Source organism: Anser anser (assembly GCF_964211835.1).
Source record: "Anser anser genome assembly, contig: HAP1_SCAFFOLD_32, whole genome shotgun sequence".
NCBI lineage: Eukaryota > Metazoa > Chordata > Aves > Anseriformes > Anatidae > Anser > Anser anser.
In genome coordinates, this window is record NW_028154148.1 from 4,291,038 (window position 1) to 4,300,552 (window position 9,515).

Sequence of the window (9,515 nt, forward strand, 5' to 3'; positions counted from 1 at the left end):
TCTGCACCACCACAAAAGCAGCCCTGAAGGATGAGTTCAGGCAAAAGCTGAAACCTCTGACATGACAACACCTACTCAAGACCTCTTCCTCTATTTGGCCTACAAGCTACTTAGGAAGCGAGGATCTCACAAACTGTGTGCAGAGCAGATGCATCTGGTGGCCTATCATGGAGACCAGCAGATGTGAGCCTAAAGACGCCGATCCCAGCCAGGAGCCAAGGGATGACCTGTCAGCTGCTTCAGAAAAAAGTCACCTCACAGGCCACTTAACAGCCATTAGCTTCCTACTGGACTTGGAGCTTCTGAGGCACCACTGAGCTCATAATACCACACCTACAAAACACCCCCTTTTTGGCCCAGAATCTGCCCAGGTAGAAGTGATCTGGTTGTGATCCTTCCAGCCCATGGCACACCTCCTGGGCTCCCAGCCTCTCTGACACACAGGAGCCAGTGCCGTGCCAGTTCTGGGAGGTGCTAGGGCAGGAGGGACCTTGCAGTCAAATCACTCGCCAGACTCCTTGGCTGGGGCTGCTGCGTGCCCTGGGGCTGCAGAGCTCTCCTCTGCCTGCTCACAGCAGATTGAGCCCTTGAGCTGTGGTCAGTCCACTTTGGAGGAGATCCTCCCTTAGGAGGGAAGTGCTGCAGCGCAGGCCGGCTGTGCCACTGCCGTGCCCACTGTCTGTCCCTGCCTGCAGTCCCAGCACAGCCCCACAGCAGCACTGGCACCAAGCTACAGGAGCAGCCGGGCCTGACCCCACCAGCAGGGCTCAGCACCAGAGGGGGGCAGTGGCAAGAGAGCAGCTCGGCATGCCCCAAGCGCTGGTGCTCCCTGCCCGTGCTGCTGGGATGGGACTCTTTTCCTCTGCAGCCCTGCACATGGCACTGCCCCTGCAGAGCCAGAGCAGCTCTCAGAGGAAGGACGTCACACAAGGAAGGCAGTGCAGGCTCCTTCACTTTGTTTATGTTCACAGAGAGACGGTCTTCTCGTGTACAGAGTCTCAGTATATACATTCAACACGTACATACTGAAATGGAAGAGGAACAACGGGCTCCTTTCTTTTATTTAAATTCACAGAGGGCCTGGCTCCTCATAAACAGAATCTATGAGCTATACTTGACAGGTACATACAGTAAAAGAAATGAGATTAATCATATCATTTTAATGGGCAACTTTAGCCATATTAAAAGAAAGAAAGTCCTGTAATAAAAACACTCATAAATGCACAAAAACACACAAAAATAATTATATATATAAAATCAGTTGTTCTTGAGGTCATTGACATTATCAGTCATCTGCAGAGGTAGAATGGAAATTTATTGCTTCCGAAAAACATCTAGTCATCAATTTCCAGAGCGCATGCTTGAGCTCCTGGTTCCTCATGCTGTAGATGAGGGGGTTCAGTGCTGGAGGCACCACCGAGTACAGAACTGCCACCACCAGGTCCAGGGATGGGAAAGAGATGGAGGGGGGCTTCAGGTAGGCAAACATCACAGTGCTGACAAACAGGGAGACCACGGCGAGGTTTAGGGAGGCACGTGGAAAAGGCTTTGTGCCGGCCCTGCTCAGAGGGCATCCTCAGCACGGCCCTGAAGATCTGCACATAGGAAAAAACAATGAAAAAAAAACAGCCAAAAGCTAAAGAAACACTACACACAAGTGCCCCAACTTCCCTGAGGTAGGCATCTGAGCAGGAGAGCTTGAGGATCTGGGGGATCTCACAGAAGAACTGGTCCACAGCATTGCCTTGGCAGAGGGGCAATGAAAATGTACTAGTCGTGTGCAGGACAGCATTGAGAAAGCCACTGCCCCAGGCAGCTGCTGCCATCTGGGCACAAGCTCTACTGCCCACGAGGCTCCCGTAGTGCAGGGGCTTGCAGATGGCAACGTAGCGGTCGTAGGCCATGATGGTGAGAAACCAGTACTCCGCTCCAACTAAGAAGACAAAAAAGAAGACCTGTGCAGCACACCCTTGATAGGAGATGGCCCTGTTGTCCCAGAGGACATTGGCCATGGCTTTGGGCAGAGTGGTGGAGATGGATCCCAGGTCGAGGAGGGCGAGGTTGAGGAGGAAGAAGTACATGGGGGTGTGGAGGCGGTGGTTGCAGGCTACGGCGGTGAGGATGAGGCCGTTGCCCAGGAGGGCAGCCAAGTAGATGCCCAGGAAGAGCACGAAGTGCAGGAGCTGCAGCTCGCGCGTGTCTGCGAATGCCAGCAGGAGGAACTCGCTCACAGAGCTGCTGTTGGGCATTTCCTGCCTCCGGGCATGGCGTTGTTATAAATGACTGAGTCCCAAATAGGATTACAATCAGAGTTTACAATTTATTAAACGAATAGAGGCAAGCAAACAGCGCTGGGTGCGCCGGGAGTCTCTGCTCCACCGGGACGCACACCTGTTACGTAAGGCGGCTGGTTTTTATGCTCCTAGGCTAATACATATTCATTACTACTTCTAGAAGAGGCAGGGTTATTATAATTGGTTTCCCGAATCCGAAGTCCTCCCAGGTGCGCCTGCTTATCAGTCTCTGTTAGTTTCTCGGGGGCCGCTCGGACAGGGAGGCTCATATTCTTCCTCCTTATCTAGTGGTCTCTTGGCCGGCTGTCAGAAGTTACTGCATGTCCGTGCAAAGTCAGCAGTTTTTCTCTGAAGAAATCCCTTTGTTCTCTTCTCGCCTAAACCCAGGCCTCAATGTTAACCCTTCACACCCCTTAGTGGCACGAATTGCTGGACTATTCCTTACAATTCCTCCTTTTTTTTTTTTTTTTTAATATCATCAATTCGTGTCTCTTCTTCAACTTTTGTTAGTAGCAGTTGGATTTCATCAGTCAGTTCTCGGGGTGTCCATTTCTTAAGCATCATTATCGACACATCACCTTTTCTCTCCCAAAGTCATCACAAACTGGGTGCTATTTATTATCCGCCGTATCAACAACGTAAAGCAAGGTATCATACAAGGTATAAACAATAATGTCATTACACCACATAAAAATAAAAATAGCATCCTTTTAACCCATGGTCCACTGGGCAACCATGAAAAGAAATCCCAATCCATACCCTTCCAAGTTTGTACTGGGACGTGGGCTAGCTTTTTAATTTCTTTTGTTATCTGCTTAACCACTTTTCCATTATCATCAATTTGTAAACAACAATTAGAATCGTTCAGTTTTCCACACACTCCCCCTTCTTCTGCTAGTAAATAGTCTAAGACCATTCTACGTTGAAAGATAGCATTCCCCATCTGAGTGGATTGATCAGCCAGAAGATCCAAGGTCGTCGCTGTTTAATTGGTTACAACTTCGAGGATAGCTTGCGACCTAATTATTCGGTTCAAATTATAAATAGGTTCCCGGGCTCCTGATACCAACTCATTCGGGTTCCAGGTAGCTGGCCCATAATGCTGTATGATTCTTTCAGGAGGCCATTCATCCTTTCCCCATTTTTGGGCACTATCCCCGGATAAGGAAGTATCAATAGATCGTTTTACTCTGTTCAGGTCATCATATAATCTTATTCCTAAATGATTTCCTTGTGTTTGTGACAATAAAAAGAACAAGGGTCTTATGTACCCCCCATAGCATATTCCCGACCAGTTTCCAGGTAGCCTCTTGTAAGCATGTTTGCCACACACCCAATAATGTCCCTTTAGGGCCCACGTCCCGTTTGGAAAATGACCATCCCATCCATCTTTACCCTTTGGGGCGTGATAATACAGAGTGTCCTTGTTACCGAGTGGTCCTGTTACAATGTCTGCCCCGTTTGTACTCGTATATGCACGCTTCCAAGCTCCCACGTTGGGTTTCCACTCACAGTCACAATTCAGTTCTCTTTGGCGACCTGTCATATTATAAGCCTTTTTCGCCGTCCAATCTTGAGAGTGTGGGAAGCGCCTTCAATCATGGGGTTGGGCCCGCTTTCAGAGCTTGTGTTACCATTCAGCCCTTCAGGGTGATCCAGCTCCTGGAAAAACTAATCACAATTTTATTATGGGTTTAAAAGGTTCTCATGTTATTTTTCTCAGGACAAACTGATCTTGGTGTGGGAGAAGTCCGGTCGAGGCACTCTCACTCGGCGGTCAATACCCATAGGGGTTGCCTCCCTCGGTAGACCATACACGCCGCAGTGGAGGGTCCTACCCCGGTCTTGCCTTCTCCCTTTCCTCCCTTCAGCCTTGTCCTCTTTATCCAGTGCCCTTAATTCATGCAGAACCTCATTGCTGGGATATCAGTTCCTCTTTAGTCTCAGTTTCAGTTCCCCAGGAATGGACTCAACCCTCCAGGCTTCGGTAGTTATTGGTCCTTTTATTCTGGATGCGTGGGTCCAACCCCTTCTTGCTGTTCTCACAGCTGTTTCAGTAGTAAGTAAAACAAGGTACAGTCCCTCCCATCGGGGGTTCAATGATTCTTCTCTCCAGGTTTTTATTAAGACCTTGTCTCCTGGTTGTATTTTATGAATAGCAAATCCTAAAGGTGGTGTCTGAGTCATCATCCCAATTTCTCTTAGCTCCTGTAATCTCCTTCCAATGGTAATTATGTATTTCTGGATACTATGATCCTCAACTACATTGTTCCCTAGGGGCATCCCTTGAGAATAAGGCATACCATATAACATTTCATATGATGATAATCCAGTCTCACTGTGTGGTTTAGTTCTTATGTTTAAAAGTGCCAATGGTAAGCATTTCGTCCAGGGCAGCTGTGTCTCGATCATTAACTTAGCCAATTGTTGTTTTATTGTTTGATTCATCCTTTCTACTTTCCCTGAGCTTTGTGGGTGCCACGGAGTGTGGTATTTCCACTGAATACCTTTCAAGGGGTACATCCTTCAAATCTTTGTGGCTGGCGTATGTTCGATTATTTCCACACAATTGTGTTCCAATGGTCCTTCTTCTGGAACGGTTCCTAGAAATACTGCTGGATATAACAGGTTAGTCGTTTTCAAGGTTATGTCATCTTGTTCAGTTAGGATTGCCTGATATTTCACCATCCAGCTGGGTGATAACCAGTGCCCCCCCCCCCCCCCCCTTTGTTCCAAAACGGTTGTTACCATATGTGGTCCAAAAACTTCAATACGTTTTCCCATTTGAAGGCAAATAATTTTCTACTATCTTTATCAAGAGGTATGCAAAAGAAGGCATCCTTTAAATCTATCACGGTAAACCATTTATATTTCCCTTTCACAGATGTTAACAATGTGTAAGGATTAGCTACTACCGGGTGAATATCCTTTGTTATTTCATTTATTGCTCTAAGATCTTGTACAAATCTATACTCGCCATTCGGCTTCTTTACTGGAAAAATTGGAGTGTTGTAGTCCGATTTACATTCTTCCAGAATCTGATATTTGAGAAATTTGTTAATAATTTTCACCATTCCCGTGCCTAGCTTCTATCTTAAGTGGATATTGTTTGATTCAAACAGGTTTGGCTCCTTCCTTTAATTCCACCTTTACCAGTTGTGCCAGTTTCGACTTCCCTGGTACATCTGTTTCCCGTACTGTTGCTATAACTGCATTTTCTACTTCTCTTGGAATATTAACAAAGGGTTTATCTTTGATCATTAGGATTTGGCCTACTTTGGACTCAGGTACCTTCATTATTAATTCTCCATCCTCAAAGGTTATTGTTGCATCTAATTTGGCTAATAGATCCCGTCCCAAGAGTGGCATCGGGCATTCTGGTACATACTAAAATTTATGGGTTAGTTCCTCACCCCCAAAACACAAATCAAGGGGTCGTAAGAATGACCATTCTTCCTCTTTCCCTGTGGCTCCAATTATTGTAGTTGTCTTAGTTCCTAATCGTCCTTTTTAACTATTTAACACTGAATATGTTGCTCCTATTACATTTACAGCCTAATTAACACAGAGAAAGAAGCTCCCATAACCAACAAAAAATTCAAGCCTCTGTCTTCGTTTCCTAGCTTTATTTCAACTAGTGGACCTGCTAGGGTAGATGCCCCAGGTCCCCATCATTCCTGACTGTTGTTTGTCCTGCAGCCTAAGACAATTTCTTTCTGATATCAGGGGCTGATTGCCCTGGAAAGAGGTTAGCCAGTTGCCTCTCTCTCTTTTTTTTTTTTTTTTTTTTTTTTTTTAAGCCAGGTCCATTTTTTTTTTTTCATTGCATTTCAAAGTTGGTCCAGAAATTCAAAAATTCCATAAATTCCATAGGGGTTTCTTTTGGACCTTGTTGGAACAGATTCTCAATTCCCAATAGCCAATTTAACCAGATTTTAGTATTTACATAATTTCCGGGGTGATTAGGGTCTCAGTGAGGGGGTCGGTCAGGGGAATGCAATCGTTGAAAGTTCCCTGAGCGGTCCCATTGGCAATCTGAGCTCACACACGAACTCAGGTTGTTTCAAAAGTTAGCTGCTTTTCTGTTTCCACGACAACTCTCTCGGACCCATCACGGTCCCCCTGCCCCAGAGGGCTCACACCGCGATTTAGAGATCTCAGCCTCGGGTTGAGGCGGAACTATTAACATTCCTACATCCTCTTCCCCTGCTCATTCAACTTCAAACAGCTCTGTTAAATACTACATGCCACACAACCTTTAACACCTTCAACAACCCTTTTAACACTTCCTTTATCTTTCTCCAGCCCGTACTTTTCTAATGCCAACACCAAAGGCTCAGTCAGGGGCCAACTTAATTCCAAACCTTTTCCCTCCAACATGCTGAAACAACATATCACTATACAACATTTCATCCTATTTTCCTTCTCTCCTCAAAAACATTAATTGCAAGACACTGTTATAGTCGATTGATCCATAAAGTGGCCATTTAGTTTATATAGTGGCCACCATTGATTGCAATACTTAGTGAAAGTCCTCTTGCTTTCTGTGCCCCCATTTCTAACAATATCCTTCCAATGTGCCAATATGCACCCAAGGAGGCTTTTTCTTTTTTAGGACGTCTTTTTTTTTTTTTTTTTTTTTTGGATTTTCCCCTTTTCCTTGATTTCCCATTCCCTTTTATTTATTTATATTAGTTACTGTCCCTTGTTTCAATTTCCACGCAAACCTTTTTATTGCAGGTTTTTACTATCTTTTCCTAATCTTCTTCCCAAATGTCCCAATTCTCTGGGATTAAACTCTTCTTTCCACATACAAACTTTACTATTTCAGATTATTAATGAGCCCCATTCCAATCATAAATCCGCAGGACTTCGGAAAAACACCTGAAGCACTCAGCCTTCTGTCTTCTAGACAAACAATAACACCTTTTCCACAAAATTTACATTTCAATAAGACCGGATTTCAAGCCAAATGCTAATTTTTCTCATGCACTTTGTTAGTAAGCCTACACAAAACAAGGAATCACTCCTGTGTATCCGTCAAGATGGGGGTTTAAAAGGTATTGAGGCCTAAATAAATTCGCTCTCCCCCTTCTTACCAAATTCCCAGGGCTCAGGCCCGAACCACCAAAGAAGTGACTCTCCGTTCTACCACTTTGATAATCAGTCAGCCCCTCTCCCCTGATACTTGGGAAACTGACCGAACACCACCGCGAATATACCCAAACTTTTAAACTGTTACTTAGATAATGCTCCCACCTTCCTCCTTGACACAGTCAAAACATTTAAGAACAAAACAGGATTACAAGATGCACCACCGGGGGTGGATTGTTAGGATATAGAGGTGTTAGGTTATCCAATGACTCCCATTCATCACCTTTTTCTTTTTCCTCTTTTTTTTTTAATTTTTTATTTTTTTGTTCTCTTCTTCGTCAAACTTCTCGTCTGCTTTTAGTGTAAATATTGAGGCTGGAAAAGGACGTGAGATCCTGATCCATAATCCTGCATAATCACTTTCCTCCTGGCTAAAAGGTTCCTTTGAATTAACATGTATATTTAAGGCCTGGCAAACCCAGTCTTCAAAGGATCCGAAAACGGGCCAAAAGACATGTGGTCTTAAAGGCTCCTTTGGCCATTCTGTCATACAATACTGAACCATTTTTAATTTACTTTTTCCCTTTTCTGGGGCCCCTATCGTTCCAATTTCTAATCATTATCCCTAATGGACTTTCTGGTGGTATGTCTGGTAATTTGCTCCCTTTTCTCTGGTCCCGGGTCTTCAATTTTGTCTGACCCATCTAGGAATTTTACTGTGGCAATTCCTACAGCCCTTGGTTGCCTTAGTGAGAGTGTCTTGCAGGGGGTTTAGGACCTATCACCCACCCACGAATCCTATAGGAATCGCTTCGGTCCTTCACCGGCCAAGTCCCTCGCGGGAGATTGGAACCGCGGTTAGAAGACCTCCACAATCGCTTCGGAACTACGTTCCGTCTCAGTCACACTCTCACACACACAGGCAACCGAAACCCACCCAACCGAACGGTATACGCCTTAAATACTTACGACTCCGTCGTCTTCGTTCGGATCTTCGCGCGCAGAATTACGGGCAAAATATAGTGCTGCAGCCGGCAAAGGGAGCTCATAAAAAAATCTAAATCTTTGCTTGCCCTTATTCAGGTTCAAGATGGCATTAGCCCCGACCTGACTCGAACAGGAGCCACCAAATGGTGGGGGCGCCCCTCCTAGATCAAGTCAGAATTCAGGAACCAAGACCATCCCGGACGAGCCCCCAATTGTTATAAATGACTGAGTCCCAAATAGGATTACAATCAGAGTTTACAATTTATTAAACGAATAGAGGCAAGCAAACAGCGCTGGGTGCGCCGGGAGTCTCTGCTCCACCGGGACGCACACCTGTTACGTAAGGCGGCTGGTTTTTATGCTCCTAGGCTAATACATATTCATTACTACTTCTAGAAGAGGCAGGGTTATTATAATTGGTTTCCCGAATCCGAAGTCCTCCCAGGTGCGCCTGCTTATCAGTCTCTGTTAGTTTCTCGGGGGCCGCTCGGACAGGGAGGCTCATATTCTTCCTCCTTATCTAGTGGTCTCTTGGCCGGCTGTCAGAAGTTACTGCATGTCCATGCAAAGTCAGCAGTTTTTCTCTGAAGAAATCCCTTTGTTCTCTTCTCGCCTAAACCCAGGCCTCAATGTTAACCCTTCACACCCCTTAGTGGCACGAATTGCTGGACTATTCCTTACAGCGTCCTGCCCGAGGAACAGAAATACACTAATAATACGGCAGAGTGACCTGAGAAAACCATTCCCATTTCTTAATTAAGCCCCTCAAAGCACTTGCCCAATTGCACACAGACAGTTGGCAGAGCCCTTTCCTGCATTGGATTCAGCTGCTCTGTGCGGGCATCTCTTTGACTGCAGGACAATTGCACTAAGGAGGTTCTCCTGTGAAGAGCTTGAACACTGCCGAGAGCAAAAGAAGCCAGGCTCCAAGTGCCCATCTCCAGACCCCTCACCCTGTCCCCGTACTCCCCTTCCCCCAAGCACCCCGAGGGCTCACCCCATGGGCAGGTGAAACCCCCATCCCCAGGCAGCCTGGGAACAAGAGCAGCAGCAGCACGGCCAGGTGGAGAAGCCAGGAGGAATGGCAGCGTGCTGCTGCCAGGGGAGGCAAGGCCAGGGAGGGACAGACGGACACTCAGC

At 46.1% G+C, this 9,515-nt stretch overlaps 1 long non-coding RNA gene and 1 pseudogene across 2 annotated transcripts; both read right to left on the reverse strand.

Moving 5' to 3' along the window:
* Positions 1 to 1,285: 1,285 nt before the first annotated feature.
* Positions 1,286 to 2,249, reverse strand: LOC310890577 (olfactory receptor 14C36-like; annotated as a pseudogene). Its single transcript has one exon. The product of its transcript is annotated as an olfactory receptor 14C36-like (transcript).
* Positions 2,250 to 2,300: 51 nt separating this feature from the next.
* On the reverse strand, positions 2,301 to 9,047 carry LOC310890617. Its single transcript, XR_014577271.1, has 2 exons — positions 4,802 to 9,047; positions 2,301 to 3,965 (listed from the first exon to the last, which is right to left on the reverse strand). It is a non-coding gene; the product is annotated as an uncharacterized lncRNA (long non-coding RNA).
* Positions 9,048 to 9,515: the final 468 nt, after the last annotated feature.